The following is a 12,260-nucleotide window of genomic DNA, read 5'->3' as shown; positions in this document are numbered from 1 at the left end:
GGACAGAGCAGATGACTTTGGATAGAGTCAGCAGCTTGTCCAGTGGGAGCTATTCTGTAAGCCCATCACAGGGCTGGTGAGAGTGAGGCAGCCACACCAGGGGGGCCAGCAGGAGCAGAGGCCTCTAGCAGGGAGCAGGCTTGGGGTTTTCAAGGACCAGAGAGAAGCTGGTATGACCTCAGGGGCCCACAGGCCCGTCCTGCCCGCCTCTGCCTCCTGATCTGGAGGCCAAGTGGCCAGCAGCCAAGGGAGAGGGAGAGAGAGAGATAGGGCTGGATTTGAGAAGCCATAGACCTGTAGGACTGGCCCTTTAATAATCCCAGGTGGGCATTCAAAGCAATTGCAATTTGAAGATCCCAGCTTGCTTAGTACAAGTGGAAAATTACCTTCACATCTTTTCTGGATTGCTTTTTGATCCCGATTTCATCATTCAGATGTACAACAGTGCATTTTCAACGGGTACAATTTAATTAGGCTCAGTTTGTATAACTACATTATTAAAGACTCATTTGGAAAGAGCTTCATGTCCAAGGTTCACTGGGCTCCACCGTTTGCGTGAAAACACATTTGGAAGAGAGCTCTCTGACGACCCCGGCTTCTGGAGTGCTCTCCTCCTCCACCTCCAGTGCACAGGGCTGGCTTGTCATTTAATTTCCATCTCATTTAATAGAATGTCTTTGGACATCTCTGGGTCTCTGAGCCTCTGACGGGTGTCTCCTGTAATTACACAGAGATTCCTCCTACGCTCCTTCAGTCAGTCATCAAACATTCATGAGGAACAAGATGGGAGCAAGGTCCTGAGCCAGGGGGCTGGGACAGGGATAAAAAGCTGCAGATACACACTTTAGAGTCTAGATGGGGGCGGGCAGTACAGGGTACAGGGCCATCAGCCCTGTTATCAGATGAGGACTGCAAGCCTGGGTCCCTAAGTCAATGCCAGAGTCAGGATTTGAAACCAGGAACCTGGAATGGTTCTGCTTCACCAAAATCTCTCTTCCCTTGTGGGTGAATGCAAGGATATTTGCCATGTAGAGGCAGGTCAGGCCTCTTGGCAGGTATCATAACTGGAGGCCAGAAACCTCCAAGTTACTGAACTGGGGTGGGGGAGGAGGCACAAGAGGAGGATATATTAGGCAGAGTTCTCCAGAGAAGCACTATCAATAAGATGGATATATACAGATAGAAAGAGATTTTATTATAAGGAACTGATTCACACAATTATGGAGGCTGAACGGTCCCAAGATCAGCCATCAGCAAGCTAGAGACCCAGGAAAGCTAACAGTGTAAGTTCTAATCTGAAAGCCAGCAGGCTTGAGGCCCAAGAAGAACTGATGGTCCAGTTTAAGTCTGAAGGCAGGAAAAGACTGACGTCCTGACTCAAGTCAGCCAGGCAGGAGGAGCCCCCCATATGCTTAGCCTTTTTGTTTTATTTAAGCTTTCAATTGATTGGATGAGGCCCACCCACATAGGAAGGGCAATCTGCTTTCCCTGGTCTACCCATTCAAATGTGAATCTCATTCAGAAACTCCCTCACATGGACACCCAGAATGTTTGACCCTATGTCCAGATCCCTGATGGCCTGATGGAATGATACATAGAGTTAATGACCACAGAGGGAAGGAGAGAAGGAGGTTGAAAGGCATTGCTAGTTATAGACCAAATGGTGGCAAGGAAGCAAAAGAAGCTCACATCTCATTTCATCCTCACAGTCACACTGTGGTATCAGGGTCCCTTCCCATTTTTGAGATGAGGACACTGAGGCTGAGATAAGTGACACGCAGATGGTGTGTGTCTCAGGGACACACAGATGGTGATTCAGTGCCTCCTTGTCCCTGGATAATATTTGTCTCCATGGAGAAAGACTGAGGAAGCTGCCCGTAGGACTATCTCCTAAGTCTACTTTTTGTTTTCTGTTGCCTCTTCTGCTCTTCCAGTGTGATCAGAATCTGACTGAAGTGCTGAATGGCCCGCCTCTATCTACTGCATGTACTGAGGGGTGGTGGCATCACTCTCAGAACTATGGTCAATGGAGTCTCCAAGGTCTCCCATAGTCCTCTGCTTCAAAGATGCTAAGAGTCCTAGAGCAGGATGCAGGACCCTGGTGCTGACTCTCTGACTCTGAGTTGCTGTGTGGGCTTGGATAAACTTCTCCCAATCTCTGGGCCTCAGGCTCCTCGTCCATAGAACAACCAAGGAGGACTGGAAGATGTCTAAGGTCTAGCAGAATCTTCTAAGGGGTTCCATGACTCCCCTGAAATCTGTGTCTGTCCTTTGCTGGAGACCTTCATCCTCTAGAACCACACCCCCTCACCACCAGTCCCATAGGACTGTTCTGGCAAGGCCTCCAACCAAGGGGCTTGACACTTCTCACTGAAGGAAATTGCACCTGGGAACCCTGGCCCCCACAGGGCCTTCAGTAAGGCCATGGGCAGGGAGGGATGAGCTTAGATGCTGTGAGAATACGGCCTCACATGCACCCCTGGTTCCAATTCCCACGTTGTCATCAGCCTGGTAATGTGCGTGGCCTTGGACAGCACAAGTCCAGGGGCAAAGTTCTCTCCTCTCTTGCCTACCCCTGAAGAACATTCCTACATGAAGAAAATCATGTGTTTCTGCTTTTCTCTTACACTGCAATCATACCCACAACACTTCTGACACCAGATGAGTAGGTGTTTTTCCCCCCATACCAAGCAGAGAAGCCAAGTGTCCTACAACTTAATTCTGATGCTATCAGCCTGGAGATAACCCAGATCCCACAGGTTAAGGGCTCAGTCCCACAAGATTCACCCTAACTACCTCTCACTTTGCATGCCAATGGCAACTGGTAGGTTCCTCAGGTTATTCACACCTTCTGTCCAACTTGACTACAATTGGAGGTTCTCATGGTGCACTCCCATTAAATCTGATTATTTGCTAGAACAGATCCCAGAACTCAGGGAAATTCTTACTTACATTTACTAGTTTATTATATGATAAAGGATATGATAAAGGATCCAGATAAACTGCTGGATGAAGAGATGCATTGGGTGAGGTCTGGAAAGGTCCTGAATGCAGGAATTCCTGTCCCCATAGAGTTGGAATGTGCTACCCTCCTGGTACATGGATTTGTTCACCACCTGGAGAGTTCTACAAACATCATCCTTTTGGGATTTTTATGGATGCTTCATCATGTAAGCTTGATCATTTATTATACCCATTTCCAATCCCACTTCCCTTCATGGAACATGGAGGGTAGGGATGAAAGTCCCAAACTTTTCTTTCTGGTGACCAGTCCCACTCAGGAGCTATCCAGGAGCCCATCCAGAGTCACCTCATTAGAGCAAAAGACAATCCTATCACCTAGGATTTAGGAACCCTGTGTCAAGGACTGGGTTCACAGACCAACTATTAGAGAAAAACTGGTGCTTCCAATACTCCTATCACTTAGAAAATTACTAGAGCCCTATTTCAGGACCTGGGACAGAGACCAACATATACGTTTCTTACTATTTCAAAAGTCCTCAATGGCTCACCTCCAAGTCATATCCAGGGCTGGGGATTGAGGGAAGAGAAGTCAAGTAGATCACTTGTGACCCAAGAAAGAAATTGGGAGAAGCTTGGAGCCAACAGGCTTGATAGGAGTCTGTGATAAAGACCTAAATTGGGAATGGGCTCTCAGAATCCATTCCCAGGCTTGCTTCTGTGTGACCGTGGGCAAATCGCTCCCCTTCAGATCTTTTATCTATAAAATAGGAAACAGGGTATGTAAAGGTAATCTTTAAGATCATAAGTTTGCCTCTTTGCCACAGGACCTTTGTACAAGCTACTCCCCTCAGCTGGAACCCTCAATTTCCACCTGGCCAGTTCTTGTTCACATTTCTATTGTCAATGTAAGTACCATCTCCACCAGGATGCTTTCTCGGAATCCCCAACCTAGATGAGGTTCTCTTACCATATCCCACCTCCAAATGTCTCCTTCATGACTCTTGTCTTGATGGCAGCTGGAACACTATGTGTCGGAGTATTTGTTTACTCACTACTTCTAGAATGTTGACAGGAGCAGCAGCCACATCTAATCTGTTCACTTCTATGTCCTTGGTACTTAGCATAGGGCTGGTGCACATAGTAGATGCTCAGTAAATGTTTGCTGACTGATGGGCTGAACGCTTGAATGCTTTCATGGTATGAGACCTTGGGGATAAAGAAGAAAATAAATAATAGACAATAATAAATAATACAGAAACCACCCATATTCTCTGAGCATTATCAACATTTAGCCATCCTGCAGACCACATGGAAAAAAAAAAAAAATAGTGCATCCCACTACTGAAAAATGGGACGAACAAGTGAGTGTTGAGTATGGGACACGTACCCTTCTCCCCTTTCCTGCCTCCCTCTCACCTGACTCTTGCTGTGGGGTTAACTAGAAAAAGGACTCAAGAAGGGCTCCAGCTCTGATTTCCCCACCAGAACCCCTCCCCCACGCTCTGACATCCCCACGTTTGCTGCGGAAGCTACTGTGGCGTCATCAATGCGCGATGAGGATTTCAGGTGGGCTAATCAGCCAGAGGAACCGACCTGGAAACTTACAGCCTCGGGTTGTTTTCATGTAAATACTCCCAGCGCAGAGAACAGAGGAAAAGACAATTAGTCCAGGCTGTCAGGAAATCCACACAAGCTGCTTCGTTCCTGAAAATGGTCCTCTTTTTTTCCCCAAGATCTTCCCTGGCTGTGGCACATCTCACATGCTGCAGGGAGCTGTCAGCTCCGTGGAGTGACTGTAAGAATTAAAAATAAAAATTGACTTTCAGAGAACAAAATCAGACCTGACAACTCAAGTCACTCAAACCAGCCGTGGTTAGAAGATTGCAAATATGTTTGTAAAAAGGAGGTGGCAGAGACTGGTGGGGGAGAGATTCTCTCAGGGAGGGACTCTGGGAATGTGTTCATCTCCTAAGATGAGGTTTCCAGCAACCACCCTGTCCCACCATGTTCGTTGCTCCTCTTTGCATTCTTATCATGGTCTGGGCTCATGTCCAGTAAGCTGCAGATCTTTCACTAATTACAGTCTACCCTCATTGTTAGCAGACTCTGCATCTGTGAATTCACCTCCTTGCTGAAACTTAACCTCAAATCAATAGTCGTTCACGGACATGCACAGAGTCATGGAAGACTCGAGTCATTCAGCACCCACGTTCTCACCTGCGGTGCCACAGTGAAATGCTCTACCTAATTGTTTCAGCTCTCATGCTGCGAACAAGCATCCTTTCATGGTCTGCTTTGTGCCATGTTCATCATATTTCTGTGCAGTTTGTTGATGATTTTGCCATTTAACATGGCCCCCAAGTACAATGTCTAGTTGTGCTCCTGAGTGCAGGAAGGCCATGGGGAGCCTTAATGAGAAAATGTTTGTGTTATACATGTTTCACAGTGTTCATGGGGTTTTCAAGGCAAGAATACTGAAGCTGTTTGCCATTCCCTTCTCCAGTGGACCACGTTATGTCAGAATGCTCCACCATGACCCATCCGTCTCGGGTGGCCCTACACGGCATGTCTCATAGTTTCATTGAGTTAGACAAGGCTGTGGTCCATGTGATCAGTTTGATTAGTTTTCTGGGATTGTGGTTTTCATTCTATCCTCCTCCTGATGGATAAGGGTAAGAAGTTTATGGAAGCTTCCTGATGGAAGAGATTGACTGAGGAGGACACTGGGTCTTGTTCTGATGGGCAGGGCCATGCTCTGTAAATCTTTAACCTAATTTTCTGTTGATGGGTGGGGCTGTGTTCCTTCCCTGTTGTTTGACCTGAGGCAAAACTATGGTGAAGGTAATCAACAGTATGAAAAGGCAAAAAGATAGGACACTGAAAGATGAACTCCCCAGGCTAGAAGGTGCCCAATGTGCTACTGGAGATCAGTGGAGAAATAACTTCAGAAAGAATGAAGAGACAGAGCTAAAGCACCCAGATGTGGATGTCATTTGGTGATGGAAGTAAAGTCTGATGCTGTACAGAACAATATTGCATAGGAACCTGGAATGTTAGGTCCATGAATCAAGGTAAATTAGAAGTGATCAAACAGGAGATGGCAAGACTGAAGATCGACATTTGAGAAATCAGCGAACTAAAATGGACTAGAATGGGTGAATTTAACTCAGATGACCACTGTATCTACTACTGTGGGCAAGAATCCCTTAGAAGAAATGGAGTAGCCCTCATAGTCAACAAAAGAGTCTGAAATGCAGTACTTGGATGCAATCTCAGAAATGACAGAATGATCTCTGTTCATTTCCAAGGTAAACCATTCAATAGCACAGTAATCTAAGTCTATGGCCCTACCAAGAATGCTGAAGAAGCTGAAGTTGAATGGTTCTATGAAGACCTACAAGACCTTACAGAACTAACACCCAAAAAAGATGCCCTTTTCATTATAGGGGAGTGGAATGCAAAAGCAGGAAGTCAAGAGATATCTAGAGTAACAGGAAAATTTGGCCTTGGAGTACAGAATTAAGCAGGGCAAATGCTAACAGAGTTTTTCCAAGAGAATGCACTGGTCATAGCAAACACCCTTTTCCAACAACATGAGAACACTCTACACATGGACATAACCAGATGGTCAATACCAAAATCAAATTGATTATAGTCTTTGCAGCCAAAGATGGAGAAGGTCTATACAGTCAGCAAAAACAAGACCGGGAGCTGGCTGTGGCTCATATCATGAACTCCTTATTGTCAAATTCAGACCTAAATTGAAGAAAGTAGGGAAAACCACTAGACCATTCAGGTATGATCTAAATCACATCCCTTACGATTATACAGTGGAAGTGACAAATACATTCAAGGGATTAGATCTGATAGAGCCTGAAGAACTATGGACAGAGGTTCATGACATTGTACAGGAGGCAGTGATCAAGACCATCCCCAAGAAAAAGAATGCAGAAAGGCAAAATGGTTGTCTGGGGAGGCCTTACAAATAGCTGAGAAAAGAAGAGAAGTGAAAGGCAAAGAAGACAAGGAAAGATATATCCATTTGAAGGCAGAGTTGCAAATAACAAGGAGAGATAAGAAGACTTTCCTCAGTGATCAATGAAAAGAAATAGAGGAAAACAATAGAATGGGAAAAACTAGACATCTCTTCAAGAAAATTAGAGATACCAAGGGAACATTTCATGCAAAGATGGGCACAATAAAGGACAGAAATGGTATGGACCTAACAGAAGCAGAAACTATTAAGAAGTGGCACGAATACACAGAAGAACTGTACAAAAAAAGATCTTCATGACCCAGATAACCACGATGGCATGATCACTGACCTAGAGCCAGACATCCTGGAATGTGAAAGCAAGTGGGCCTTAGGAAGCATCAAAGCATCACTATGAACAAAGCTAATGGAAGTGATAGAATTCCAGTTGAGTTATTTCAAATCCTAAAAGATGATGCTGTGAAAGTGCTTCACTCAATATGCCAGCAAATTTGGAAAACTCAGCAGTGGCCACAGGACTGGAAAAGGTCAGTTTTCATTTCAGTCCCACAGAAAGGCAATGCCAAAGAATGCTCAAACTACCACACAATTGCACTCATCTCACATGCTGGCAAAGTAATGCTTAAAATTCTCCAAGCCAGGCTTCAGCAGTACATGAACCGTGAACTTCCAGTTGTTCAAGCTGGATTTAGAAAAGGCAGAGGAACCAGAGATCAAATTGCCAACATCTGCTGGATCACTGAAAAAGCAAGAGAGTTCCAGAAAAACATCTACTTCTGTTTTATTGACTATGTCAAAGCCTTTGACTGTGTGGATCACAACAAACTGTGGAAAATTCTTCAAGAGATGGGAATACCAGACCACCTTACCTGCCTCCTGAGAAATCTGTATGCAGGTCAAGAAGCAACAGCTAGAACCGGACATGGAACGACAGAGTTGTTCCAAATCGGGAAAGGAGTATGTCAAGGCTGTATATTGTAACTCTGCTTATTTAACTTATCATGCAAAATGCTGGGCTGGATGAAGCACAAGCGGGAATCAAGATTGCCAGGAGAAATATCAATAACCTCAGATATGCAGATGACACTATTTTATGGCAGAAAGTGAAGAACTAAAGAGCCTCTTGATGAAAGTGAAAGAGGAGAGTGAAAAAGTTGGCTTAAAACTCAACATTCAGAAAACGAAGATCATGGCATCTGATCCCATTACTTCATGGCAAATATATTGGGAAGCAATGGAAACAGTGACAGACATTATTTTGGGGGGCTCCAAAATCACTGCAGATGGTGACTTCAGCCATGAAATTAAAAGACGCTTGCTCCTTGAAAGAAAAGTTATGACCAACCTAGATAGCATATTAAAAAGCAGAGATATTACTTTGCCAATAAAGGCCCATCTAGTCAAAGCTATGGTTTTTCCAGTAGTGTCATGTATGAATGTGAGAGTTGGGCTATAAAGAAAGCTGAGTGCTAAAGAATTGACGGTTTTGAACTGTGGTGTTAGAGAAAACTCTTGAGAGTCCCTTGGACTGCAACAAAATCCAACCAGATCATCCTAAAGGAAATCAGTCCTGAATATTCATTGGAAGGATTGATGCTGAAGCTGAAACTCCAGTACTTTAGCTACCTGATGCGAAGAGATGACTCACTGGAAAAGACCCTGATGCTGGGAAAGATTGAAAGTGGGAGGAGAAGGGGACGACAGAGGATGAAATTGTTGGATGGCATCACCAAGTCAATGGACATAAGTTTGAGTAAGCTCTGGGAGTTAGTGATGGACAGGGAAGCCTGTCATGCTGCAGTCCGTGGGGTTGCAAAGAGCTGGACAAGACTGAGCAACTGAACTGACTAACTGATACATGTTTCATTAAGACATGAATTACAGTTCTGTTGGCCCTCAGTACAATGTTAGTGAATCAACAGTATATGTTAGGTAGGTTATCTTTAAACAGAAACACACACAAAATAAGATATTGAATGTTGACAAAAATGTTGTGACCAGAGGCCTACAGGAAACTAACCCTGCATTTTTACTTAGAGGAATGATCCAGTGTTCCTTAATTTGGTGTTTGAGGTGGCTTTAGAGGAAAACAACAGAATGGGAAAGACTAGAGATCTCTTCAAGAAAATTAGAGATACCAAGGGAACATTTCATGCAAAGATGGGCTCGATAAAGGACAGAAATGGTATGGACCTAACAGAAGCAGAAGATATTAAGAAGAGGTGGCAAGAATACACAGAAGAACTGTACAAAAAAGATCTTCACAACCCAGATAATCACAATGGTGTGATCACTGACCTAGAGCCAGACATCCTGGAATGTGAAGTCAAGTGGGCCTTAGAAAGCATCACTACAAACAAAGCTAGTGGAGGTGATGGAATTCCAGTGGAGCTATTCCAAATCCTGAAAGATGATGCTGTGAAAGTGCTGCACTCAATATGCCAGCAAATTTGGAAAACTCAGCAGTGGCCACAGAACTGGAAAAGGTCAGTTTTTATTCCAATCCCAAAGAAAGGCAATGCCAAAGAATGCTCAAACTACCACACAATTGCACTCATCTCACACACTAGTAAAGTAATGCTCAAAATTCTCTAAGCCAGGCTTCAGCAATACATAAACCGTAAACTTCCTGATGTTCAAGCTTGTTTTAGAAAAGGCAGAGGAACCAGAGATCAAATTGCCAACATCTGCTGGATCGTGGAAAAAGCAAGAGAGTTCCAGAAAAACATCTATTTCTGCTTTATTGACTATGCCAAAGCCTTTGACTGTGTGTATTACAATCAACTGTGGGAAATTCTGAAAGAGATGGGAATACCAGACCACCTGACCTGCCTCTTGAGAAATTTGTATGCAGGTCAGGAAGCAACAGTTAGAACTGGACATGGAACAACAGAGTGGTTCCAAATAGGAAAAGGAGTACATCAAGGCTGTATATTGTCACCCTGTTTATTTAACTTATATGCAGAGTACATCATGAGAAATGCTGGGCTGGAAGAAGCACAAGCTGGAATCAAGATTGCCAGGAGAAATATCAATAACCTCAGATATGCAGATGACACCAGAAAGTGAAGAGGAACTAAAAAGCCTCTTGATGAAGGTGAAAGAGGAGAGTGAAAAAGTTGGCTTAAAACTCAACATTCAGAAAACGAAGATCATGGCATCCAGTCCCATCACTTCATGGGAAATAGATGGGGAAACAGTGGAAACAGTGTCAGACTTTATTTTGGGGGGCTCCAAAATCACTACAGATGGTGACTGCAGCCATGAAATTAAAAGACGCTTACTCCTTGGAAGAAAAGTTATGACCAACCTAGATAGCATATTCAAAAGCAGAGACATTACTTTGCCAACAAAGGTTCGTCTAGTCAAGGCTATGGTTTTTCCAGTGGTCATGTATGGATGTGAGAGTTGGACTGTGAAGAAAGCTGAGCGCCGAACAATTTATGTTTTTGAACTGTGGTGTTGGAGAAGACTCTTGAGAGTCCCTTGGACTGCAAGGAGATCCAACCAGTCCATTCTGAAGGAGATCAGCCCTGGGATTTCTTTGGAAGGAATGATGCTAAAGCTGAAACTCCAGTACTTTGGCCACCTCATGTGAAGAGTTGACTCATTGGAAAAGACTCTGATGCTGGGAGGGGTTGGGGGCAGGAGGAGAAGGGGACGACAGAGGATGAGATGGCTGGATGACATCACTGACTCGATGGATGTGAGTCTGAGTGAACTCCGGGAGTTGGTGATGGACAGGGAGGCCTGGCGTGCTGCGGTTCATGGGGTTGCAAAGAGTCGGACATGACTGAGCGACTGAACTGAACTGAACTGAACTATAGAGCATAACTACTTCAACTCATGAAAATCCACTCTGTTTCACCCATTGAATTGAATTGTTTCTATATCTGAGTCTCTCCCTCCCCAACCCAGAACCCCATTCTGGAGGGGAGAGATAGGGCCCGACTCTATATATTCCCAGTACCCCGAGGAAAGTAATAAGTCCTTAGTGTTTCCTGAATGTATGTCTTGCTGTGGACACTGAGAACATTCATTTGTTCACTGATTCATTCAGCTAGTATTTATTAAGAGGGCCGACTATGTGTCAGGCACAGTTCTAGATGCTGAAAATACAGCAGTAAAAATCAGACAAAAATCACTCATGGAGGTTTTATTCTACTTCGAGAACATATACAATAGGTGAAATGTATTCATCAGTGTTCTTCAGAGAAGATAGAAAACCAAATGTAGTTTAAACCATGGAGAGACAGCAACCATGGAGAGACTGTAGCCCACCAGGCTCCTCTTTCCATGAGAGTTTCCAGGCAAGAATACTGAAGTGGGTTGCCATTTCCTACTCCAGGGGCTCTTCCTGAACCAGGGATCAAAGCTGTGGCCTTTGCATCTCCTGTATTGTCAGGCAGATTCCTTACCACTGTGCCACCTGGGAAGCCCAGAACCAAACCTATATATAATATATATATATATAACAAAATGTATTATACATACAATAAAAATTGCTATATAAAAAACAAAATTTATTATAAAGTATTGACACATGCCATGAAGATTGGGGTGTTCTGTGATCTACAATCTGCAAACTGAAGACCCAGGAAAGCTGGTGTCACAGTGCAAAGCCCAGAAAGCCAGGGAGTCAGTGGTGTAGATCCCAGTCGGAGTCGGAAGGTCTGAGAACCAGGACCTCTGAGGGCAGAAGGCAATCAGTGTTCCAACTCAACAATCAGGTGGAGAGTAAATGTAACTTTCTTCCACCTTTTTATTCTATCCAGGCCCTCAATGAATTGGATGATGCCCACTCGTGTTGGAAAGGACCAACTGCTTTTCTCAATCTGCCAATTCAAATGCTCGTCTCTTCCAGAAACACCATCACAGACATGCCCATATATAACGTTTCACCAGCTCTCTGGACGTTCCACGGCTCAGTCAAGTTGACATGTAAAATACACCATTGCACAAAATGAATAAGATGCACAGTATGTTATGTGCTAAGGGTAAAAAATATGAAGCAATAAAGAGGGCTAGACGTTATCAGGGGTGGAGAGGGATAGACATCTTAGATAGTGTAGTCAGGAAAGCCTCCCTGAGAAGGTGGCTTCTGAGAAAAGGAAGTGAAGGAGCTTGGCAGGTGGTTATCTGGGAGAAAGGCCGTCCAGAAAGAGGATCAGGAAGAGCGGTGTCTCTGAGGCAGAAACATGCCTGCGAGTTCCTGGGGTAGTAGGAGACCACGTGACCGCCGTAGAGTGAACCAGGGGAGAGTGAGAGGAGGTAACGAAGCTGTGAGGCCGTGTGGAGTTGA

General features: G+C 44.5%; 1 long non-coding RNA gene across 1 annotated transcript; it reads right to left on the bottom strand.

The window, feature by feature from the left end:
• Window positions 1–392: 392 nt before the first annotated feature.
• On the bottom strand, window positions 393–4,460 carry LOC112579553. The gene is made up of 3 exons (XR_003103871.3): window positions 4,381–4,460; window positions 3,932–4,170; window positions 393–717 (listed from the first exon to the last, which is right to left on the bottom strand). It is a non-coding gene; the product is annotated as an uncharacterized LOC112579553 (long non-coding RNA).
• Window positions 4,461–12,260: the final 7,800 nt, after the last annotated feature.

This window comes from Bubalus bubalis, chromosome 16 (assembly GCF_019923935.1).
Source record: "Bubalus bubalis isolate 160015118507 breed Murrah chromosome 16, NDDB_SH_1, whole genome shotgun sequence".
Classification (NCBI taxonomy): domain Eukaryota; kingdom Metazoa; phylum Chordata; class Mammalia; order Artiodactyla; family Bovidae; genus Bubalus; species Bubalus bubalis.
This window is presented reverse-complemented; position numbering and strand designations above follow the sequence as displayed.